The 24,367-nt window shown below is 36.4% G+C and overlaps 1 protein-coding gene across 3 annotated transcripts in view; it reads left to right on the forward strand.

Moving 5' to 3' along the window:
• Positions 1-1,009: 1,009 nt before the first annotated feature.
• The window catches only part of PLA2G4A (phospholipase A2 group IVA), a 167,680-nt gene continuing 144,322 nt past the window's right edge, over positions 1,010-24,367 (forward strand). Inside the window, exons 1-2 of one of the 3 annotated variants that reach the window (XM_004468450.5) lie at positions 1,010-1,106; positions 4,574-4,657. The gene's annotated coding sequence lies outside the window, so the exon portion shown is untranslated. The remainder of the gene's footprint in view (positions 1,107-4,573; positions 4,658-24,367) is intronic. The other 2 variants (XM_012529014.4, XM_004468451.5) reach the window with 2 other exon arrangements.

Below are 24,367 nucleotides of genomic sequence, written 5' to 3' on the forward strand. Positions count from 1 at the left end.
GGAGAAAGATGAATAAAAGCAATGTGTGTTGCATTTCTCGGTTTAGCACACACCACCTTTCAAGAAATTCAAGATCTTTCTGTAAGGAGAAAGACCATGATCTCATAGTGACTTCAGGTCTCTTTTTTAGGAAGGGGAGATTTACAATATACCAGGGTAAGTTTAAGGCTGAAAATAACAAAAAGGAGTTGAACCTTGGGTTATATAAAACTGATAATCCAGATTATTTGATGACAGGTTTTTGCAGGTGTTAAATTCTTTGGAAAGGTTATTAGAGAGTTAGAGTTCAGTATTTGATTAAATGCAAAAAAGAGATCCACTTGAAAAACAAGATATACTGAAAGAACACGTCAGTCTTTAGAAACTGATTCTGTAGAATTTAGACAAATATAAACAGTATACCTTCTTCATTGCACTGATATCAGGGATTTGAATTTATATTGCAAATTTGGAATGTAACCTGATTTACAAATTTCCCCCCTAAATCTCAGCATATGCATTACATTTTTGTTATATTTTTCATTTTAAATTTACAAACAAATGGCAATCAACTCAGGTGTTTTGGGGTTTGGGAGGGAATATTTGAACAGGTTTTATTTTTAAAGAGGTCTTATATTTTTTACCTCTAAAGGGTACACATTTTATATTTTTGCTTTGTTATAAACTTTGCCTTTGTAAGAATGTGAAAGTCCTCTGTGGTAGTCTCTATCTTTTCAATTTTATTATTACTTTTTTGGAGAAAAATCTAGTGACTACTTAAGGACAAGTAGTTCTAGAGACATATACACACAACACTAACACTCATATAATTTAGAATCGGCTAATTTACCTATTATTTAAACATATTTTCCAACTTTAAATCTTGATTCTGTTAACTAAACATTTAAATTTAAGACATTAGATTTTAAGGGAACAGTGGTTTGGCTCTCTTCCTCTTTAATTCCACCTTAAATATCTGCAATGACTAAAGGAGACCGGCCCACATTTTGGCCCCGCCCACCAAGTGTGTGACAGTCTTTTAACTTGTTTCTAATCGGAGGCTGAAAGGATCCTGACAGAAAGCTTGAAGGATTGGAAGACTGAAGAAGCTCATGTACCTCAGAACTGTAAGCAATATATTTATTCTTCCCCAACTCCGTTTACCCCTCCTACCTTCGCTATTCGTTCGCAGTTTACTTGGAAGATAGGACGGAGGGGAAACCTCATTCACTGCTTTCAAAAGTCTACACGTCCTCTGCCTTTCGAAATGAGGCACAGTTCTGGGACCTTAATTACTTTCTAAAGCGAGTTTGCTTTCCCGGGTCTAAATGTTCTGTGGAGTTGAATGATAAGGTGTTTCCTTCAGGTGCAGCCCCAAAAGCCAACATTCAAAACGGCAGGGAGGTGACGCTTATTAGTTAGTGGTCCACGTGATGCCACCAATGGTTACTGATCTCCAAGCTTCTGCAGCACGCTGTTTGACAGTTGTAAAGCTGTTTAGAGACGGACTACGTTATCTCATTTAAGTTGCAATGTAAAAACTGTTATTTAGACTACTTATGAAAAGCCTTAATGGGTATCTGATGTGTCGCAGGATTATGTGAAAAGTAAAGCAATATTGACATTTTAACTGTAAACCGATTGGTTTTCTGATTTGCCCGTTGCCTAAGTTATTTGACATGCCAGGATAACAGACCTCAAAACTAGGTACTTGAAAAGATTTGGTCAACTAATGAAGTTAATTTAGTGATTTTTGTTTCAGAAGAAGTAGGAAAAAAATGCTTTTAGTTCTGAAATAATAATGGCTTAACGTACCTAAATCTCCTACAACTTTTAATCATTGTTTTAAAACTAATTATTTGCACCTCAAAAACTAGAACAAGAAATCTTCGGTCATACCGGCTTGATGATGTAGGCGCTTAGTCAGCTGAGGCACGCACAGACTGTTAGAAACATGCCATGTAGATATTCTAAAGTCTACTTCTAAAGTTATGATATTTGCAAATAAAACACCTTGGGTTCAAGGGTAGTTTGTGTTTTTGGTTTGTTTCTGTTTGTTGCGAATATTTGGAGTTATAGTTTAAGAATTATTTCAAGGGAATAGTAATGAAACAAACTCTAATAGGGATTTTTAAATCACAAGGCAAAAATCCCTACACCTTGCCATCAAATTTGATGTTGGTATGCGAAACAGGCAATGGCTTCTTTCTTTGAGCAGAGGAAGAGTTAAATTTTAAATGAAGCAATAATTGTGAAATTCATAGAGAAGTGTTTAATCTGCATTTGCTCAAAGCAGCCTTACAAACTTCCTGTAGGGGAAGCACATTTCATGGGAGAAGACTGCTTCTTTTTAACATTGTAGGTCTCTTAAAATATTTTGCATTTATGTTTAATTAGGAAATGGAAAAATTGTTAAATAGGTTTCTTAGTACCTGATAAAGTTCATTTCATAGAAATTGGCCTGTGTTTTTAAACCATCAGTATCATTCCTAGTTGTTGCTGCTTGGAAAGCAAAGCCATAAAACTGAATCATTAACATATTAAAAAATATGTTCCAGGAATAAAAGAAGAGAAGGCATTAATTGTGGTTCCTTTTCTTCTTCTATGCTCTTTATTTACCATTGTTTTTCTCCCATTGCTTGCAGATTTCATAGCTTTAGATATTATTATTATTTTTTAACACATGCTCCTTTACAAATCTTATGAAAGCTATGGACTGCATCCCAGAATAACACAAATATACTTTCCCAACACGTACAAATTTGCAGACACCTTTAGGAAGTTTATAAATGCCCAAAGACCAATCATGTCTTATAAAAATACAGTGTTTCTTAGAAATTTGGAGTTTTCGTATAATATTCAATAATTAATTAGCAAATCAGTTAATTCATAAGGAACTACCTAACAATGGGTATGGGCAGTGCTCATATTGTCACTTACTCACTGGTGTTCTGGACCTTCAGACAACTTGATGGAATGGGAAAAAATACTTGCTGGGAAACCAAGTGACAGATTTTAGATTCAACCCCCAAAATAATTAGCTCTACAATTATTAGACTTGTCTTTTTCCGTAACAGTTGATGTTTTGTTGCAGAATACAATTATAATTGCTTTTATTCCAAAATTCCTAACAATATTGCCTAGCATGATTATGTTTTTTATAATATTCTTGGTCATTATAAAGATAATTCATTCTCACTGTTTTAAAGTTTATTAAATATATAAAAGCATGAAGGAAAAAAGGGAAAAATTACTTGTAATCCTCCCTAAGAAGTAACTGCATTTAAAATGTCATTCATTCACTTAATCAATCAACAAATATTCATTAAGCATATAGTATGTATCATTATTATAGGTTCATAAGATATGTCAAAGAAAGACAAGGAAATCATGTATATGCACCTAGTATGTTTATACTTGTGGGCATTTTTCTACATATACACTGACTTGTAGATTTTACAATATTGTGATAACACTTCATACTGTTATAACATGCTCCTCCAGCAATCATGGAATTTTCTGTTATAATATGATTTTTATAATTATGTATTATGTAATCTGCCAGGAACTTGCAGGTAATGTCAATCTACCCATGAACAAGAAAGTTATGATGATTACCATGTTGTAATTTTTAGTCTGGTGGATTTTCTAAGCCAACACTGAGTGATATTATTCAAATAAACAAGGACAAATCCAACAACTTTTTTTTAAAATTCATTTTTTTAATATTACATTAAAAAAATATGAGGTCCCCATAACCCCCCACCCCACAAATCCAACAACTTAAGGCAATTGATATATGAAATTGGTATATTGTTTAAATTCACATTTCTTTCATAAATTATGTTGAACACACTTTTGTAGTGTCCATTTATATGTCTATATTTGTGAATTGCCTCTTTCAACATGACTGTATTTTTAATATTTTACTTGAACATTTCTACTACAGTAAATAGTGACAGATATAACTCACATAATCTCAAGTTCCTTCGGGGCCTTGATAATTTTTAAGAGAGCTAGAGGTCCTAGAAATATAGGCTAATTTTCAACTGGAAGTATTTAAATTTAAAAATTTTCACAACTTTAAAATACTTGGCCTTCTTGTTTTCTGAAACCTTTTTAAAAGTGGCGAGAATGTACAATAAATTGAAAGTAAAGCATTTAAGAAAATTCTCACAGACTGTCATATTTTACAAAAATTGGGGAAACTGGAGAGGTCTAGAGAAGGCCAAACCCCTGCAGACTTCCACAGCTTCTGGGACATCCAGACTTGCTTGTTTGGAGTTCTTTAGAAAGAAGACAGTAAATAGAGCAGATATGGTTCTGGTCTTCTTTTTATACCATCACCAGCTTGAGAACAAAGGGTGGACTAGAGTTTTGCTGTTCTTGCTATGTGATCTCAGTTTTTTTAAATTTCCAGTGTTTAAAAAATTCTCTTTTATTGTAAATCCTTTTACAACATTCTCTGAAGATACAGTTTATCATCCTTCCAAAAGACATAATAGAAGCTTATTCAGAGTTTAGCCTCCTCTGGGGCAAAGATGACAGACCCAGGCTGAGCTGCACTCATTTTTCTTCCCACTTCCTTCTTTAGCAGATGCGGTTGTGAATCAGCTGCTCTCTTTTGGTCAGTCTCCCTCTTCTTTGGTCTGGCTTCTGGACTCTGCAGGAAATTCAGGTATTTTAAGTAACAGCATGTTTAGAGTTAGAAAACAAATATCTGTCAGAGGGGTAATACAGAAGACTTACATGTATTTATGATATTCAGCTTATACCTCCTCAGTTTTTCATTTTGTGATTAATTTACAACCAGTTTTCTGAATACCTAGTCTGAAAAAAAAGACTGTCCCCAGAAGTAAACTCAGAGGGTGGGCCAATAACTTGTGAATAGTGTTTGTAGTTTACAAAGCAGTTGCTTAAAAACCTCGGTCATTCCCACAATAACCATGTAAGTTAGCAGAGCAGGTATTATTATTCACTTTTTATTTGTGAAAAGAAATGCTGAAAAGTCAGATGACTTGTTTAATGGCCAAGTCTTAATATATTTTCATTTTGTTGTATTTCACATGCATCAACTGATTGATTGGTTGGTTTATATTTTCATTGTTAATACCTATTATGCCTGTGATTTAATAATGTTTACCTCTTTGTATTGGTGTTAACATCAGACAAATTATAAAGGAAGGCCAAGAGAAGTACAGTGTCCAAGTGCATGCTTTCCTATTAACTCAGTTGTTCTGCCTTTATAACTGATTTAGTGATTGATATAATAGAGCAAGTTGCACAAAAACAAGAATGATTGAAAAAGAGTGCGTAATTTGGAATTTCTTATTTTGAAACTTCGTAGCATTTTATACAGATAGATGCTGCTCTAAAAAATAAAATATATGACATTTTATTCAAAAATACAAACTAAACACATCAAGGGATGATTATACAAGCAATATAAGATGGAGTGATTTATAAAAGTTTTGCTATCAGGTTAGTAATTGAACTAAACTGTTCAATTCCCTCGGAGTATTTGAAGTATAATGTGCAGAGCCTTTGGCTCTCTCTCTGGCTCTTATTAATCCTGGCAATTGGTGAAAAGCATTTGTACAAGAATGGCTACTCTGACCATGGGTTTATCATTTCTAGAAAAAAAAATCATTATTTTATTTTCCCAAAAACTCCAGTAGCTTATGGTAAACCAAATACTCCTTCTCAGGGGTAAACAAATTTTAATTTTAAACTTAGTTTAGTATGCATATGCTTGATTTTTGTCAAAAATGACACATAATAGGTCAAGTTTGATTGCTGGATCCAAATGTGTCCATGCCTACAAATGCCACTCTAAACATTAAGTCAGCAAATGGCTTCTGAATTTCAGGAAGTAAATGAACACTTCCTAAGTGCCCCATTCTTTTATGCCCAAATATTTGACAAGGTAAGCAAGGTGAGCATAGTGCATAGGCAATAAACTGGGATGTCAGATCCCCTTGGGTGATGGTCTTGCTGAATTTTTGGATCTATCATTTTGTAGAAGAGGCAGTACCTGGGATAGTCTGGGGGCTGATAAATGATGCCTTAATTTTTCTTCAGGCTCGCATTTTTATTTATTGAAATGAAAAGGCAATCTACTTTGTGAACATTTTGCATGTTTTTGATGCAATATTACGAAGATATTGTGAAAACTAATTTAGAGCAATTACAAAGGCATTATAGAAAAGCATTTTGGGGGAAAGTGCCTAAAGATGAACACAGTCATGATCAGACTATATAGACTCCTACTTCTGTAATTAAGATTTGTTAATATCCATCGGTCCTTTGTTGTAGATACAGTAAACCTCAGCCAGGCATTGATTTTCTCTCCATTCAGCTGTTTTAAAGAAGTAGCAGATGAGTTTAAAATTCATTGAATTCATGAATTTAGATCTCAATGAGATAACTTTATGGCATGTCTATAGTTCATGGCACATAAAAATCACTACTTTCAATGTACAGTTATAATGTTCAGATAATAATTTCAAAGATATTGCTAGACCCTGTGGTATGTTGAATTATGTATCCCAGTTTAGACATGTTCTTAATCTTAATCCACGTCCCTGTGGGTGTGAACCCCTTGTAAATAGGTCCTTTTGAAGATATTATTTTTTAGATAAGATGTGGCAAACGGAAATAGGGTGTGTCTTATTCCAGATTACTGCAGGTCTTTTGAATTGAAGGCAATGGGGATAAACAGAAAGACAGCGGGAACAAGGAAGGGAAAGGAAAAGAAATCACCAGGTGACTGGAAAGCTAGGGAACCCCATAGATAGCCTGTAGCTAGCACCGGAAGGCCACTGACTAGGAGTCAGAGGAAACAAATCTTGCGGTTTCTAGATTTTGAATTTCCAGTCTAAAATCCGTGAGCCAGTACATTCCCATTTTACAAGCCAACCCATTGTGTGGTATTGGTGATTGCAGCCTGGGAAACTAAGACAGATCCTTAATTCTTAAAAGATATGCTCCCAAAACATTTAGGAAGATTTCTCACAGCAACAATTCTAATTTAAAGACATTTCTTAGTTAATTGCAACATATAATTATAAAATTATTAAGATTATTACATATAATCTGTTACATGGTACTTATTTTCTGAGGTGGTGACAGCCAGGGATTTGTATTAAAAACACATACAAATTCACAATATTTGCATAGGTTTTTTCTCCCCTCACCCTCATCACTATGTAATGATTCCTCTGCTGTCAATGAAAAGCAAAAGAGAAAGAATCAGTTTTGTGAGACTAATCCGGTGTTTGCAGAAATCCTTACTATCCATTTAATTTATATTCTAGATCAACAAATTGACTTGTTCAGGTAATAGCATACCAGCTACTGTACTGTGACAGTGAAAAGAATGCTCAAATATAAATCATAATTTTCTGTGAGGAAATTTTACTAATGTATATGGCATGTCTAGAAAAATAGTAGGAAAACAATGTTATTTTAATACTAAAGAAGAACACATATTGTAGGAAGCAATTTAGATAGTCTGTACCTTCCTTTTTCACATAAGAATTTTCCCTGCTGGGGAAAAAGAATGCAGGTGCTAATATTAACCAGGAGTTATTGATCCCTGGGCTGTTCACATTTATTCCCTCACTAATTCAGTAAGTTTTACATGCAACATGGCTAGGTACTGTGCTACAGTCAGGCTGTACTTGGGTGAATAAAGACGATATGGCTCCTTCCCTTTTGGAGGAGAGAGACAATAAGCAAGCAAATTAGAAACATAATAAATGATTAGAAACTTCAATAATAGAAAATAACATGGTAAAGTGAAGGATAGGGTAGATTTGCTGAGGAGATAAAATTTAAAAAGAGATGCGGGATGAGAAGCCATGGGAAGGAGGTGAATGGGGTAAAAATGGGGCTCAAAAAGGAGGGGGTCCAGGTAGAGAACTGAATTTGTAAATGAGCCAGTGGAAAACAATGCAGAAATTAAATGACACACATGGGGTTATAGTGATGTTATGGTAGCAAAGAGGGAAAGAGGTTGCAGAGTAATAGAGGTAGGATGAGGATAGAAAGGATATCACTGCATCTGCAAACCTGGAGGTCCTTAGTGATCTTGACAAGAGCAGTTTCAGTGGAGTGGTGCAGAAGTGAGAGGAAATGGAAGTGGGACTAGGGGCAAATGGGAGGGGAGGGCGTGGATACTCTTTGAACTCATGTACCTTTAGTGAAATCTGTCAGTGAAACAAAGCATAAAAATAGAAACATAGCAAGGAAAAGGAATATAGAGTGAGGGGAGAGACAGTAACAGGTTTGCCAAAAAGATTATCCCATAGAGAGAAAAGCTTGATAATTCGAGAAAGGAATACGCATGGTTGCCTGAGAGAAGTCCTTAAGGATGAGAAAGGACCATGCGTCCAGAGAGCCATATGTGGGGTCAGGTGTAACCTCCCTGGAGGAGGAAGGTTACCTACTTCGTGATAGGGAGAAGGAAAAGGAGAACTCAAACATACACACTGGTGAATTTGCAGATTTGGTGGTGGGAAAATGAGAAACTTCCTTTTGGTACTTTCTGTTTTTGCAGTGAAGGGAAGTGAGGTCACCAGCTAAAAGATGGGGTAGGCGAAGGACTTGAGAGGGAGAAGAGAAGCAAGTCATTTCCTATAATGAGAATGCACTTGCTCTAGGGAAACTTAGAAAGATGCTGTGTGGTGTTGAGAGGCTCTGTGAGTTTTGGGAATGTGAACCTATATAAAACCATTCTATCAAATTGTGTCATTTTCCATGAGCCATATTTAAATGCAAGAGAAGACCCAGAGCATTTAGATGGTTGAGTTCTTCAAAGGTGGTCTTTTAAAGAAAGTAGGAAGGCTGGAAATTCTTATTATGAACTATCAGTGCACTAAGCAAATAAATAAATAACACCCCCCCAATAAAAAGTCATAGAAATTTATGATTTAGTAGAATACGAATCTATTCATCTAAGGTAACTAGTGACTGCCAGGGTTGTAATCACAAATTGGCTTGATTTCCTACATAGGCAGGAAATGAACCTTTGCTATTTTCAAACTTCTGTTGGATTTATTCACCAGCCAGTTGCTAGACCTGGTTCTACACTTCAGTGAATCTCTATGCCTTTACCTGTTCCAGGAACCATCATCCTGGAGTCCTTCATTCATTTTTTGGAATAAAGGAAGCCTTATTCCTTTATTGCCAGTCATTTACTGGTATAATTGTGGCTGCTGTGGCGGTGGTGGTTGTTGTTTCAAGTTCTGTTTAAAAGTTTGCCTCACCCAGCTTCACTGGATTCCTAGCTGAGTTATTGTGTCTGGCTTATAGCACACTCATTCTCTGCACATTTTTAATCTATAAAATAACTGATGGCACTCTGTTCCTGCCTTATTTACTTCTTGCCTACTTCCCCAGTTACCTGTTTGCACTTCAGTATTCCCTCAAGATAAGGCTTTATAGAATTCAGATCATTACAATTCTATAAGGTAAAGTTGTCTAAAACATTTAGTAATAATAATAACCATCATAAAAGAAGATCTTTCTCTCTCAGTGCTGTTATCAGGATGCTCTTTCTTCAATTTGACATCTGTCCTTCATTTTGCATCTGAATGCATGTTCTTTTCTTCTTCAGGCTTTAGAGTGCTAGAGAGCAGCTGGTTACTATAATCAAAATAATATTTTTTTGAGAACTACAATAATATTATTGAAATATTTTTCATATTTCCTGAAAGTGAAAAAAACCCCACATCATTAGCCACACCTCATAAATTCTCTAAATGCCTTAACAAGTTTTATCCTAATGATGGCCAGGTGCTCCGTGATGGATGTAGTGCATGTGTAGGTCAAGTTGGTAAGGAGAAGAGAAGTTCTTTGTGGTCAGGCTCACTTGAGTTGGCTTCTGACCCTGCCGTTTACCAGCAATGCTGCCTGGCACTGGGAGGTCTTCCTTTCTCCTCCTTATCTCCCTACCTAAGTGAGATGTACAATGACTTGGAAAGTCTTCATTTTATTCCTGGTTCTGCTTATATTTGCTAGATTATGATTTAGATATGGTTATCTCATTTCTCTCACTCCAGTTCCTGATCTGGAAAATGAAGAAGAGAGGATCACACTATTTTTGTTTGTCCATATTTTCAAAAAACCCATTTTGCTCTACAGGTTACTAGCAGGAACTCAACTGAAACATTCTTACAGGTTTTATTAATGCCCTTGGCACAGTTCTCCAGCTTGCTGATCAAAGGTTGAGGTTGCTTCATGTTTTGGAGTAGATTGCAGCTAGATAGCTTCTAATTCATTTCAAGGTCTGCCTTTTAATACAGAGCACTTAAATATTCAAAATGTACTACATGTTTGTTTTGTACTACTGTAGGTAATACAAAAAGAGCTGTAGTTTTCATTTTACCTTTTTTAAAGTACTGTGAATTCTCATTTCTGTTCTCAAAAATTTATATTGTACTTAGAACTATGTTGGTGTACTCCATCGAGGTAGAAGGGGAAATGTATTTCAAGGCTCCAAAGCATACATGAATTAACATTTAAGGGATCTGTAGATGGCCAAGGACTCCAACTATTTTAAAGTTATTGATTTTCTCTGCAATCCAATGTTTTTATGTCATGAATTTAAAAATTCATTGTTATATTGTACTAAAGTGTCCCTAGGCCTCACTGATAGAGGGGTGCATGGCACAAAAAATAGTTAAGAACTCCTGAGCATATTCCACTGAAACACATCCCTTCTATTTACAGAACTCTTAATCCTGCAAAAGACTGGGTTTCATGTTCATTTCAAAAGTGAGTTCCATTCATATTATCTAGAAGCTCATTCTTAAAACTTCTTACAACCTGAAAAGGTGATGGTGAGCCTGAATTCCCATGATATTTTACATAATCCAGGACTTGAATGCCAGTCCCATGTTTGATGGTTTAACTTCGTAACACTTGTGACGTGGTCACAACTCCTCTCAACTCCTCTGACCTTTGACAACTCCTGCTACCCTTTTCTTTCAACTTTTTCCACTTAAAGCATTGGTAAAATCCATATTTTCACTACAAAATCAGCCTCACTAGCTGCCTGAAATAGTTATGGTGCTAGTTGAAAAGAAAAGCAAACCCAGAATGCTGATAATTTTATCCAGTAACAAAATGATTCTCAAGAAATAGTTGAGCCAGTATGACGGCTTTTCTGGGGGTTTTCCCTGGACTGTTAGCTTTAGAGAAAACACATGGCTTTCCCTGCTGTGCAATCTTGAGTACGTCATGAAAAAAAAAAAGGCCGTCATGAAAAAAAAAAAGCGGCAATTAAGGAGGGAGTGGAACCTCAACAAAACACAAATGCTCCCTAGGGGAGCATACTTGTAAACTGTCTGGTCTGGAAAGAGAAAGCTGTAGAAGCAAAGTGCTTATCGAAATGCATTCCTTTCCCAAGATTGTGTGCTGCTTTATTAGGTATATATTTTAAAGTATTAATCCTAAATTCATCATCATCATCAGTTTCTTTTACGTAGAAGGCAGAAAATGATTATTGTACATTTTCTGAAAATGAACATAGTATGATTAGCACCTGTCGATGTGATGTTATTCCATTTTGGTCTGTGTGGGATTTTTAAAACAATCCTCCTATTATTTGTAAGTAAACAATTTATAACTATGGTTTTAACATAGGAAAATATACAAGATGAAAGTAACTCCTTTAAAGCTTTATTTGGCCAATCATAGAAATCTGATTGTGTATTTCATGTAAATTCATATCGTAGGCTGGCTACATGGCACCAAACAATAAGCTGACAATTTTGGTCAAACTAAAACTTGTTTTCATGTGAAAAGAAAGACATAGGGTAGATGAGAGTGAAGAGATGAGTTCTACTATCAGCTCTTTCTCTAACTGAATCACTTTGGCTAGGTCTATCTATGTGTTTAGGCCTCAGTTCCAGATTAGCAAAATGAAGTTCAGTTTAGACAATCATCATAAATATTTCCTCCAATTCCATAATTTTGTGATCTTGAAATAGTGCAGAATGGCTCTTGATTTTGGCCACCAAGAGGTTAAGCAATGGAAGAATAAGAGTAAACCAGACTGTTCAAGGAAAGAAAACTGGCTTTGGATGGGAGGTGGGGGGGCAGTGGTGGTGGTGAGGAGACTTTCCTGCTTTGTAATTCAGCATGTCTGAACTTACCTTTGATTATTTTTTAGCACAAGATGTCAGTTATAGTTTCTCATCAGTTTTCCCCAGTATACTGTGCAAATGCCCATGTTTGTTAACTCATCCTGAAGTCAGTGGACGTTGAGTGATCACTCTGGACCTAAACTGGAATGCAGGGAGGAGACAAATGGCCCCTTCCCTCATGTTACTGACAGGAGAGGAGATACACACTCTCTACAGTGGTAATATAATATTTAATGTAAGAGATATCAAGGATAAACATAAAAGTCCTAACCTAGTAGAGAGATTAAAAGATGGCTTACTGCAGGGCAGACTCATAAAGGATGAGCAGGGATTATCCTATAAGTGAGGGAATTGGGGCAGCATGAGAGCCTGAAGTGGGATGAGGCCTTATGGTTGCAGCTTACTCTTCATGGCCTTTTCCCTATTGGAAATATTTCCGTTTACTATTTCTCTTCATCTAAGCTCTCTTGTATTTTCGGACATCAGCTCAATTATCTTTTCCATGAAGCTTTTCCTGTTGTAAACCACATTAATCGCTCCCTTTCCTGAAAACCTAGTAGGTATTCCGTGTGTACGTGTGTGTTTAAATAATGATTTCAATAAATCTAAATGTGAAAGAAAAAGAAGTATTGTAGACTAGTAATAACAGAGGAGAAAGTCAGTTCAGGAGGATTAGAACGGACATCAGCTTCAGAGCATTGGTGAGCCATGCCTCACTGGGGACATGGCGAGCAGGCTCCATATCTTTGGGTTAATTTATCTGTGCCTTTGTATCTAGTGACATGCTATTAGATCTCACATGAGATTCTTCAACAGGTTTTCAATACTAAATTGAGAGACTATCACTTGAGGGACATTTCTAATATAAAATAGCTCATTTCCCTTTCTTAATTTTTTTTGTTCCTTCATCTTTTGTGCATGTAGGTGATACCAACCTCTTGGCTAAGACTAGGTTTAAAAAAAACGTATCAGGAAAATAATTTAAGAATTAAAAATTTTTAGCAGTGCCTTGGTAACTATATATCTATATCAGAACAATGAAGAGAGAAATGTAATGGTGCACTGCACTTCCTGCTTTTTGAGCATCTTTCTATATTCAGCATAACAGAGAAAGAATTGAATTTGGAATCAATGGCTCAATTTTTAAAAAAAATCACGGATTGGAAGCAGCACCATTTCCTCATTTATTAAAAACTTATTGTTGAATATGAAAACATACATGGTCCTATTAAAGAGTTGTCAACACATTTGTCTACTTGCTGTTCTTAGAAATTTCTGTAGAGCCAAAAAAAGCCTTTGTAGAGGCAGTTTGGGGAAGAGCACCAGTTTCACAAACAACAAAAGTAATAGATGCTTGTTTCCAAATTCCTGTGACCTGCTAGGTACTGTGCTTGGCAATTTGCATACATTTTCTCATCTCATTCTTCCACTGTCTCTGAAGTGTAGGGCCCTCTTTCGCCATTTTACAGATGAGAACAGTGAGGATAAGGATTTGTTAGAGAGGAGGAGGCAGGCTTTGAACATAGAGCAGATTGATTCCAATGTAGAAGTCTGCTCCTGCTTAAATGTTGGGCCTCTTATTATCTCCTCTGCACCACACAATGACATGGAGGAAGAGAAAATGATCTTTTACATTCCTATTCTTCTTTGCTCCAGGTGCTGCAAACCTTATAATAACCCCTTCCTTTCCTCTAGTCACATCTCTCTATGCAGAGAAAGGGAATTGACAGAATATTCTAGTCTGTGTTTTGGTTCTTCACTTTTCTCTGAGCAGTCTACCTTATCTTGAGAAGATGACTAAAAGGCATTTGGACAGACCACACACTACTAAGAACTCACTGAAAGTCAAGAGTTGCACTGCGTTGGCAAGTACGTGTTGAAAGTATATCCAAAAATTTCCCCCTCATTAGTGTTCAGGAAGTTTCTAATTACAGAACGGGAAAAAAAAAAAAGGAAGAAGAAAGAAAGAAACAATGAACTAATTAATGAGCTATATATCTCTTGCTTCAGATTTAAATGACTGTACACTCCTGGAAACTGGTTATTCATTTCAGTTATAAAAAGAAAAAAAAGGTCTGTTTTTTAATAAGCTTTAATGATTGTGGTTTTGCAACCTCATGGCAATAGGGTTTCCAGGACTGAGGTAATGGTGGGGGTGAAAAGCAATATTTTTTTTAGTGTCTAATGTGGCTTGCTGGACAGAGATGCCTTAATTTCTTAGAATCTTAAAAAATCTGCTTCTACTATTAAGAGTTATAGGGGAGAAGAAAAAATGAATGGGTGCCTATTCTTAACTGAAATCCAAAATGCAGTCACTGTCTAATAATAATGGCCTGTGATTTTGTCCTAAAGAAAGTGAGTCTATACTAAGAATTTTCCCATAAGGCTGTTTTGTTACTTCTGTTGAACATAACTTTGGAATGGAAATTATACACATATATTATAGCTTTTTATTTTGAAAATTTAAGATAAGAAAGTACAAAAATTGTACAAAGATTTCTCATATACCCTTCACCTACCTTTCCCCAATGTAGCATCTTACATAACTGTAGTACATTATTAAAACCAGGAAATCAAATTTGGTACAATGCCATTAACTGAAGTATATACCTTATTTGGATTTTACAAGATTTCTATATGTATTTAATTTTATCCATTCTGACAATCCCTGCCTATTGTTTGGTTTTTGTTTTTTTTTTTAAAGATTTATTTTATTTATTTCTCTCCTCTCCTCTCTCCTCCTTCTGCTCCAGTTGTCTGTTCTCTGTGTCCATTTGCCGTGTGTTCTTTTTTCTTTGTCCGCTTCTATTGTTGTCAGTGGCACCGGAATCTGTGTTTCTTTTTTTTTTTTTTAAAGATTTCTTTATTTATTTAATTCCCCCCCTCCCCCGGTTGTCTGTTCTCTGTGTCTATTTGCTGCATCTTGTTTCTCTGTCTGCTTCTGTTGTCAGCGGCACGGGAAGTGTGGGCAGCGCCATTCCTGGGCAGGCTGCACTTTCTTTCGCGCTGGGCGGCTCTCCTTACGGGTGCACTCCTTTGCACGTGGGGCTCCCCTATGCGGGGGACACCCCTGCGCCGGGGACACCCCTGCGTGGCACGGCACTCCTTGCGCGCATCAGCATTGCGCATGGGCCAGCTCCACACGGGCCAAGGAGGCCCGGGATTTGAACCGCGGACCTCCCATGTGGTAGACGGACGCCCTAACCACTGGACCAAGTCCTTTTCCCTGTGTTTTTTTTTGTTGCGTCATCTTGTCGTGACGTGTCAGTTCTCCATGTGAGCGGCACCATTCCTGGGCAAGCTGCACCTTCTTTTGTGCTGGGCTGCTCTCCTTACAGGGCGCGCTCTTTGTGTATGGAGCTCTCCTATGTGGGGACACCCCTGTGTGGCATGGCACTCCTTGTGCACATCAGCACTGCGCATGGGCCGGCTCCACACAGGTCAAGGAGGCCCGGGGTTTGAACTGCGGACCTCCCATGTGGTAGACAGACGCCCTATCCACTGGGCCAAGTCTGCTTCCTTGTTGTTTGGAGTATACATTCCATTCTCAGTTAATGTTATTACATATATGGTTGAATTTACACCTGCCATTTAATTCTCTATTTTCTATATGGCTCATTTCTTTTTTGTTCCTCTGTTCTTTCACTGATATTTTAATTATAGTTTTAGTGATTTTCTTTGTGGTTGCTCTAGGAATTATATAATACACTTAATTTATTGTAATTTGCTTAATATTAATACTAACTTAATTCCAGTAAAATACAGAAACTCTTCTCCAATATAGCTCTAGTTCCTCCCCGCTCCTTTGTGCTATTATTGTCATATACATTACATCTGTATATTTTATAAACATGACAATACAGTGTTGTAAATTATTGCTTTCTAAATTCTTTTGTCTTTTAAAGAAGTTAAGAGAAGTAAGGAAAAAATATATTTCTAAATATTTACCTTTTCTGGTATTCTCTTATTTTTCCCATAGATTCAAGTTACATCTGGTGTCTTTTCCTTCCTGTTCTATAGCTCCTTCTCTCCCTATTCTCTGTGCTACTATGTCATATATGTTGCATCTTTATATATATCCCAAAACACAATTTTCTAATTATTGTATTGTGCAATTGACTTCTAAATCATTTGAGAGAAGAAAAAAAAATTTCTACCATCTTTTAAAATGGTCTGTATCGGTGCTCTGTTTCTTTGTGTGGATTTGAGTTAACATCTGCTATTTCTTTAGCCTGAAGAACTTTCTTCAGTATTTCTTACAATGCTTGTCTGATAGCAACAAATTCTCTTTGTCTTTGTTTATGCTGGATGTCATTATCCATTCACTTTCCATTTATGAAATATAGTTTTGCTGGATGTAATATTCTTGGATGATAGGTTTTTTTTTCTCCTTTCCTCTCTGCACTTTAAATATATCGGCCCACTCTCTTCATACTTTCTTTGTTTCTGATGAGGAATCATCTGCTAATCTTATTATAGCAGTTTAGGGAAGTGATGTCATTTTTTTCTCTTGCTGCTTTCAAGATTTTCTCTTTGCTTTTGACTTTCACCAATTGTCTGTTATGTTTCTAGGTATGGATATCTTTATGTTTAGCCTACTTAGAGATAGTTGAGCTTTTCCATTTCTTTTTCATTAAATTTGGGAAATATTCAGCCCCTTTCTGTCTTTCCTTTTCTCCTGAGACTCCCATTATTTGTATGCTAGTATGCTTAGTATGGCCTCTAGTCTCTGAGGCTCTGTTCATTTTTCTTCATTCCTTCCCCCTCCTTTATCTGCTTTTCAGATTGGATAATCTCTATTGGTATATCTTTAAATTCCTTCATTCTTTCTTGTGCCAGATCAGATTTGCTATTGAGACCCTTTAATAAAGTTTTCATTTCAGTTATTGCATTTTCAACTCCGAATTTCCATTTGGTTCTTTTTTCTTATGTCTATAGCTCTTTATTTTTATACTCTATTTCATATGTCATTGCTGTTGTATTTTCCATTAATTCTTTAAGTGTGGTTTACTTGCATTCTTTGAACATATGCCTAATGGATATTTTGAAATATTTGTCTGCTAAATCCAGTGTCTGGGATCCCTCAAAGATAGTATCTATTGACTACTGTAATCCTGTGTATGGATTATGCTTTCCTGTTTGTGGTATTGCTGTTTTTGAAATTTTAGGTTACATATTATAACAGCTTTAGATTCTGATCCTTAATCCAATAAAGCAATTGAAACTATTTGTTTTTGTGACTTTTATGGGCTCATTCTGTGCAATTCTTCCATGCAATGCTCAGTCTCTCATATCTCTGATCATTTTTGTTCTTCATTTTAAGTTTCTTAAGTTGGGTTTTCTAAGGTTTGCCCCTGGTCATATAGTATAGTAGTTAGCTAGTTGCTTAAACACTGCAAGCCAGTAAGTCTTCCACCCTTTGCGGTTTGATCTGCATGTGACTTGGTAAATGCTTTCAAAGTTCAGGGAGTTTACAAATTCTCCCTGTTTTTGACTTTCTGCATTCATGAGGCCTTATGTAGCTTACTAGGGTCCTTTAAGCTTTCTCCTTAGTAGGCACAATCTTTTCTACGCATACTGCCTTCCAGCTTACTAGGAATTAGTAGGGTCTTATCAAAGCTCTCTTTGGATGCCTTGTCCTCAGGATTTTCTTGTTATATTTCTGCATAGCCTGCTACTTTATTGCTTCCCTCAACCAGAATGGACCTCAGACTAATGTAAAACTGTTATCTCTGTTGTCCTGACAACATCCCAGGCATAGACTTTTCCACGCTCTGCTCCAAACTGATTTAACCCCTCTGCAAGGCAGCAGAGCCGCACATACTCATGGCTGCCCTGCCGTCTTGGTTAGATCTTCCTAGTTAGAATTGAGGAGAATAGAAGCCACTTGCAAAAATATCACAGACCCCTCCATTTCTTACTCAGATTCAGTAGATTTAAAAAAATGCTCCTCATTTTGTTGTATGACTTTTGGTAAATTTCCAATCTTTTAATGTTTTTGATAACTTTGTCCAGTTTTGTCAGTGTTTTTTGCAGAAAGAATTTCCTAGATACCTCATTCTATTGTTTTGGAAGTTGACCTACCTATGTATTGCATTTTAAAATGGAAACTTGATCAAGATCCTAAGATACCAAATACTAAAATGGGTTGTGAAACAACCTACCCTTTAGCTTTTGAGGAAAAATAAGTAGATGGACAAGAATATTATATAACTCTAAAACCTGTTACCTACTTCATAGGTATTAAACAAATGACTGGAATTGTAGAGATGTGAGGGGGAATTGAAAAAGGATTGCTTTTTTATTTTGTGTGTGTGGTTTTTTTTTTTTTTTTTGAAAGCACTGTTGGTATGCTGGGTATTTACCTCTCTCCCCTTGGGGAGGGGCGCTGGGGGAATATATTTTCTGCCCCCCAAGCAAGAGCAGGGCCTTTAAGGAGACTACTTAGAAAGCTTCTTAGAAGTTTTAATTGTATACCATGCAGGAGGCTGGTGTCTAGTCACGCTTGACAAATATAAAGGGTCACAGGTAGCAGAACAGGGGATTTTCATTTGAGAAGTAATCACATTCTCAGAGATTATTGGAAGAAAGGAAACACTTAAAAGTGTTCCCCACGGACTACAGAGAACCAAGATAACCATCAGAAGGGGTCTTAAATCCAATACAGTAGGGTCACCTGGTGGGATGATAGAACCTTAGGAGAAGAAAACTACAGGTGGACCATAGGATATATTGAGGCTATAGAAGGAAATACAAGATGCCAGATAAAATAGAGATGATTTGCACTGATCAGGGAGCCCAGGAAAGAGATGTCAAAATAGAATATCTCCGAAGAAACTATAGAGCATCCATAAGAGAAAGAAGCAGCTTTAACATGTACTAGGTCCAGAAAGCACAAAAGCCAGCTTACAGTGGTTCCAGTGAAGTAATAGCTTTCTTCCCCTTCACCACCCCCCAATATTTCTCTTCATCCTTCTCTACCCCTAAGGGCTTTAAAACCAGAGTTATCAAGGCTGGGGGTTGTTAGACACTAGGCATTGACCTCACCCTTCTCTTCCTGCAACAGGTTCTAGCTTAGGAGGAGAAATACTTCAATTCTAAATCAAGTTTAATTTTGAATGGATTCATGGAACTGGCATTTTTAATTCTGGGTGATGATGATAATGAATTTTTACCCAAGAGGTAACAGTAAAGTTCTGAGCCTCGTTGAGTCTTCATCAAGGCAGAAGAAAAGTTAGCCCTGAATGTATTTAAAGAACAAATGAAAGTTGTTGCTCTAGGATTAAATGTCATGTGTCATGTTTGTTCACTATTCCATTACATAACAGTTCTTAACTTAGTTTTATCCTCTCCCCCTTCCCCCCCCCCCCCAACACACACATTGCACAGAGTGAAAGAGTGGGTGAGAGAGATGTAGATAGTAGATGGACCTGGACAATTACCTGTCATAAGTACATTTCTTGCTTTTGATTTTAATGAGAAAGGAGTCTTAATCCAGAGTTTTTGACTGCTGCAGGATACAGTCATGGCTAATAGGGAGTGAATAGAATGGCTATGAATGGAATTACTGGAAATGAGAAGAGGAAATAAAGTTGCTGACACCAAACTTTGGACCCCAGGAATAGATTTCCTCTAAACATTTTGACTACTAGTCTAACCCATTCTAGAATTTCACTTGTTCCCCTTCTTTTTTTTTTTTTTTAAACATAGAGATTGAAAATGGAAACGTCAGTTCCACCACTGTTTTATGAATTTACTTCAGGCATACACCCGGCATTAAGTTGAGTAATAGACATGTTTATCAGTCTATCCATCCAGCAAAAATCCTGAACCTATTATATTTTAGATACTGCTAGGCATTAGTGTTAACTTTTTGAACAAGATAAATATGGTTTCTGGCTTTATGCATCTTTGCATCTTTAGCTCTTTCAGGAAAGCAGACATTGTATAAGTGTAATGAAAAGCTTAAAGGAGAAGTACATAGTACATATGAAGCTAATAATAGGGAGAACAAACATACTCTGAATGTCAGGGAAGGCTTTTTTGTGGAAATGTCATTTAAGCTGAGTCCTGAAGGATAGGTCATATTTAGCTAGGTGAACAGTAGCTGTCTAAATGACTGTACGTCATCTGCCCCTGCTTATCTTTCCAATCTCATCATAAGTCACTTTTGCTTTTGCTCACCATTTGTCAGCCACTTTGTCTTCTCTCAGTTCCTTAAACTGCCTGCCTGGAACATGATTATAAAACCACTCCCAACTCACCCTCCATGGCTAACTTCTTTCCAGAGCCCAAATCTCAGTGTGAACATCATCTTCTTGTTATTCCTTAATTCAGTCATTTGTTTCCATCATTTCATATATCTCTTTCTAATTATTGCATTTAATTCTTGGATTACTTATTTTCTGTTTGCCCTCTTGAATGCATGCTCCAAGATGGCAGGGAATGTATTGAATTTATTTACTTTTGATTCTCTAGTTGCACAAACAATGCTTGACCCAGAGTAATTATGCCTTAAAAGTTTGTGACTATCAATGGAGAGAAGATGTAGATTAGAGCCCTATCTATAATAGAGCCCTATTAGAGCAAGATGAATTTGAAGAAAGGAAAGAAAACCTGTGTAACTGCAGTATAGAAGGCAAAAGGAAGAGTTAGAGAATGAGGTTGAAGAAATAGATAGAAACCCCATTGTTTAAGTTTGTGGGCTGCCAATGTACAAATACCAGAAATGGGTTGGCTTTTATAAGGGGAATTTATTAGGGTAAAAACTTAGTTGTGAAACTGTGAAAATGTCCAAATCAAGGCAACATCAGAGATGCTGTCTCACCAAAGGTTGGCTGCTGGCATATCCTGGATTCATGCCATGTAGCAAAGCAAAAATGGCAGCTGGTCTCTGCTTTCTCATCCAGGCTGTTTCTCCCCAAGCTCAGCTGTGGGCAATCAGGCAAATGACTTGTCTCTCTCTGGGCTATATCTCCTCAGCTTTGGGCGGTATCGTTGATTCCAGCCTCCAGCCTCTCAACCTCTCAGGATTTCTCTGTCCTTCTGAGGCTCTAGGCAATTCTGGAGTCCTCTCTCACATAGCTAGGATCAAATGGCAGCTGTCTTTCTCTTTGTGTCCCTGCTTTTAGTCTTTTGCTTGTATAAGACTCCAGTAGAAGGATTAGGTCCCACCCTGGGTCCCGAAATCTAATCAAAGACCCTTGACTGAAATGATCTAATCAAAAGTGGTGAGCTGCCCACGCGCAGTGCTGATGTGCGCAAGGAGTGCTGTGCCATGCAGAGGTGTCCCCTGAGTAGGGGAGCCCCATGCACAAGGAGTATGCCCCTCAAGGAGAGCTGCCCTGTGCGAAAAAAGTGCAGCCTGACTAGGGTGGCGCCACACACATGGAGAGTTAATGCAGGAAGATGATGCAACAAGAAGAGACACAGATTCCCGGTGCTGCTGACAAGAATACAAGCGGACAAAGAACACACAGAGAATGGACACAAAGAGCAGACAGTGGTGGGGGTGGGGGAGGGTGGAAGGGGAGAGGAAAAAAGTGATCTTATCAAAAGTCTTCTTAACTGAATCTAACCGAAAGTTCCCTCATACAATAGGTTTACATGCACAGGAATGGATTAACTTTCAAACATAATTTTCTAGGGTCCACAAAAGACTCCAATCAGGACACCAATCTTGAAATCTTTTAGATTGGTATTTTTCAAACTGCTAGTTAGTGTGTCATGCTAAGGATTTCTGATTTTATACTAACAGAATAGGAAGTCATTGAAATTATTTTCACAGAGAAGTAGATTTTAAGATTACCTTCTAAATCTGGATATTAACCATAGAAAGTGTTACTGCTTTTTGCAATATGTATGCTTGAAGTATCAGGCTAAGCTGCTTTATTGGCACCCTTGTTCATTATTGCATGCCACGTGCCTAGCACAGACAGGGTAGATAGCAAAGACCTGTTTGTTAAATGAATGAAAGACCTCTTGTTTAAATCTACCTTTTGTGAATTGAATGGCTTTGGATCCAACCAGATGCTTTTCTGTTGTGCCACTAACATAGTACTATTTCAACGTGAAAACTTTGGTGATGAATGATGACTCTGTCAAAGAAGTGTTGGTTTTTTTTCCCCCAATTTTTCATTCCCCAGAACATAAAGACAGACAGTGCATCAATCTCAGTAATTTTGGTCTTAAAAGGGAAACGTTCATGTAATGTGTACTGTTAAGGATCAGGTACATTTCACAGGGATTATCGCAATTAATCCTTGCCACAACATATAAAGTAGTGCTATTCATATTATAGGATAGTCAAGTGGATTTTAGTGAAACTGAAGTTAGACTCAAGGTATTTCTAATTCCAGTGTTTTTTTCACCAAATTATGCTTCTTCAATGAGGAAAACCATGTGATTTTTCTCTCAAATACTGATACTGGTGCCCTAGCATTGCCATAAACTGTATGGACATTTTGGCTTCTGGAAAAGGATTATATACCTCTCATAGATTGCTACTACTTCCACAACCTAAAGGTTTCAAGCTCTTGGGCTCAGGAGCCATGTGAGGCCTATAATGTGTTTGGAGTCAGGACTCATATTAAGAAAATTCTTTCACTCCTGAGGAGTAGTGATAGAGGGTAAGATGAGAGGATAGGATGGGAATGAGACAGGTGTATTATTCATAAGAATGTATTCCACCAGCAGTTCTAGAATCTTAACTATATTCTGACTTGGCAACTGCTGTAGGCATTACCTGAATTCAGTGAGCATAAAAGCATCAGTCAAAATAATAGATAATGCCATTGATGGTATTTTTAAACAAGGTGTATTAAAAATAGCTCAGAAAATCCTGATAATAGAACATCCTGAATAGTTATGATTACGTTATCTGATACAGATATATATTTCTTTTATTTACAAATTAAATAAAAGCAGGGTCACAAATTACCCTACTCTGTGTTTGTCTGCATTTTGTACATTTTTTCCTATAAATTCTAAATGTATTTTCAAGAATAGTTAGCACCTAATCAATATAGTAGAGAGGTCAATCAATAATCATGTTTGTATTATGTTTATAATTAGGGAAAGAGAACAGGAAGGGAAATAAAAACCTGTATCAGCATTAATTAATGGAGTGAGAGGAGGTAGAAGAGATAAAAAGAAGTGGTCATAATACAGTTTATGGATGAACAAAAAGTAAACTTTCTTTTGCTTGATAAAAATGCTTTAGTGTAACTAGGCTTGTCTCGTATTTTGTCTGTGTATTCACTTACTCATTTACTCATTGATCACTTACTTATTCAACAAATATGTATGAAGTGTCCATATGAGACTGGAAATTGGGGCTAGTAATATCATAATGAAAAAATACACAAATAACTACTCTCATGGAGCTTATATTCTAATGAAGGGGATGGGGAGATGGAAAAAAGTGAAAACTACATAGTAGATGTTAGATGGTGATAAAGCAAGAGAGTGGGGTTTCTGCCAATTTTTAATAATATGGTTAGGGAAAAACTTCACCAAGAGATAATGTTTGAATAAAGACTTGACCATTTTTTAGAATAACAGCCATTTCTATTCAAAATAACAAATGTGATAGCTGAGTTAATTGGTGATTGGCTAATGTTAACAAAACTTTCTATTAGGTTTAAAATAAGCAAATGGAAAACAAAGATGATGGTTTGGCGTAATCATGATTTTAAAACATTGTTGTGCAATGTTGGGTACAGTTTTAGCCTGTTGGGAATGCATAATGAGAAGATAAAAATAATCATACTTTAGGAATTTGAAACTTAAGTGATTAAAGTTAATAAATATTTTACTTTTTTTTTGAAATTCAGCACAATTTTATTTTTTTATTAAAGTTAATAGATAACAAAGATTGTTACATTAAAAAACATAAAAAAACATAAAAAGCATAATTAATAAAAGATACTGAAATGTTTTAAAAGTTTTTAAAAGTTTTTAAAAAATTTGTTTTATTCTGAAATAAAAACATTTAGAGTTTAAAATTTAAACAAATAATAAAGACATTAATAAGACATTCCAATTTACAATGTGATTTATAGAATGCTGGAATATGGATGTGTTTTCTATTGTAAAGTTTTAAGCGAAAATCTAAGATAGCAGAGCAAAATGTTCATTGAATAGTTTTTTGTTTCAGTTTAAATTATGTGAAGTAATCATAGAAGCAAAAGGAAACTGTAGCGTTCTTTTTCCAATTAAAATATTTCATTTACTTG

The sequence above is a fragment of the Dasypus novemcinctus genome, chromosome 13, assembly GCF_030445035.2.
Source record: "Dasypus novemcinctus isolate mDasNov1 chromosome 13, mDasNov1.1.hap2, whole genome shotgun sequence".
NCBI classification, from domain to species: Eukaryota; Metazoa; Chordata; class Mammalia; order Cingulata; family Dasypodidae; genus Dasypus; species Dasypus novemcinctus.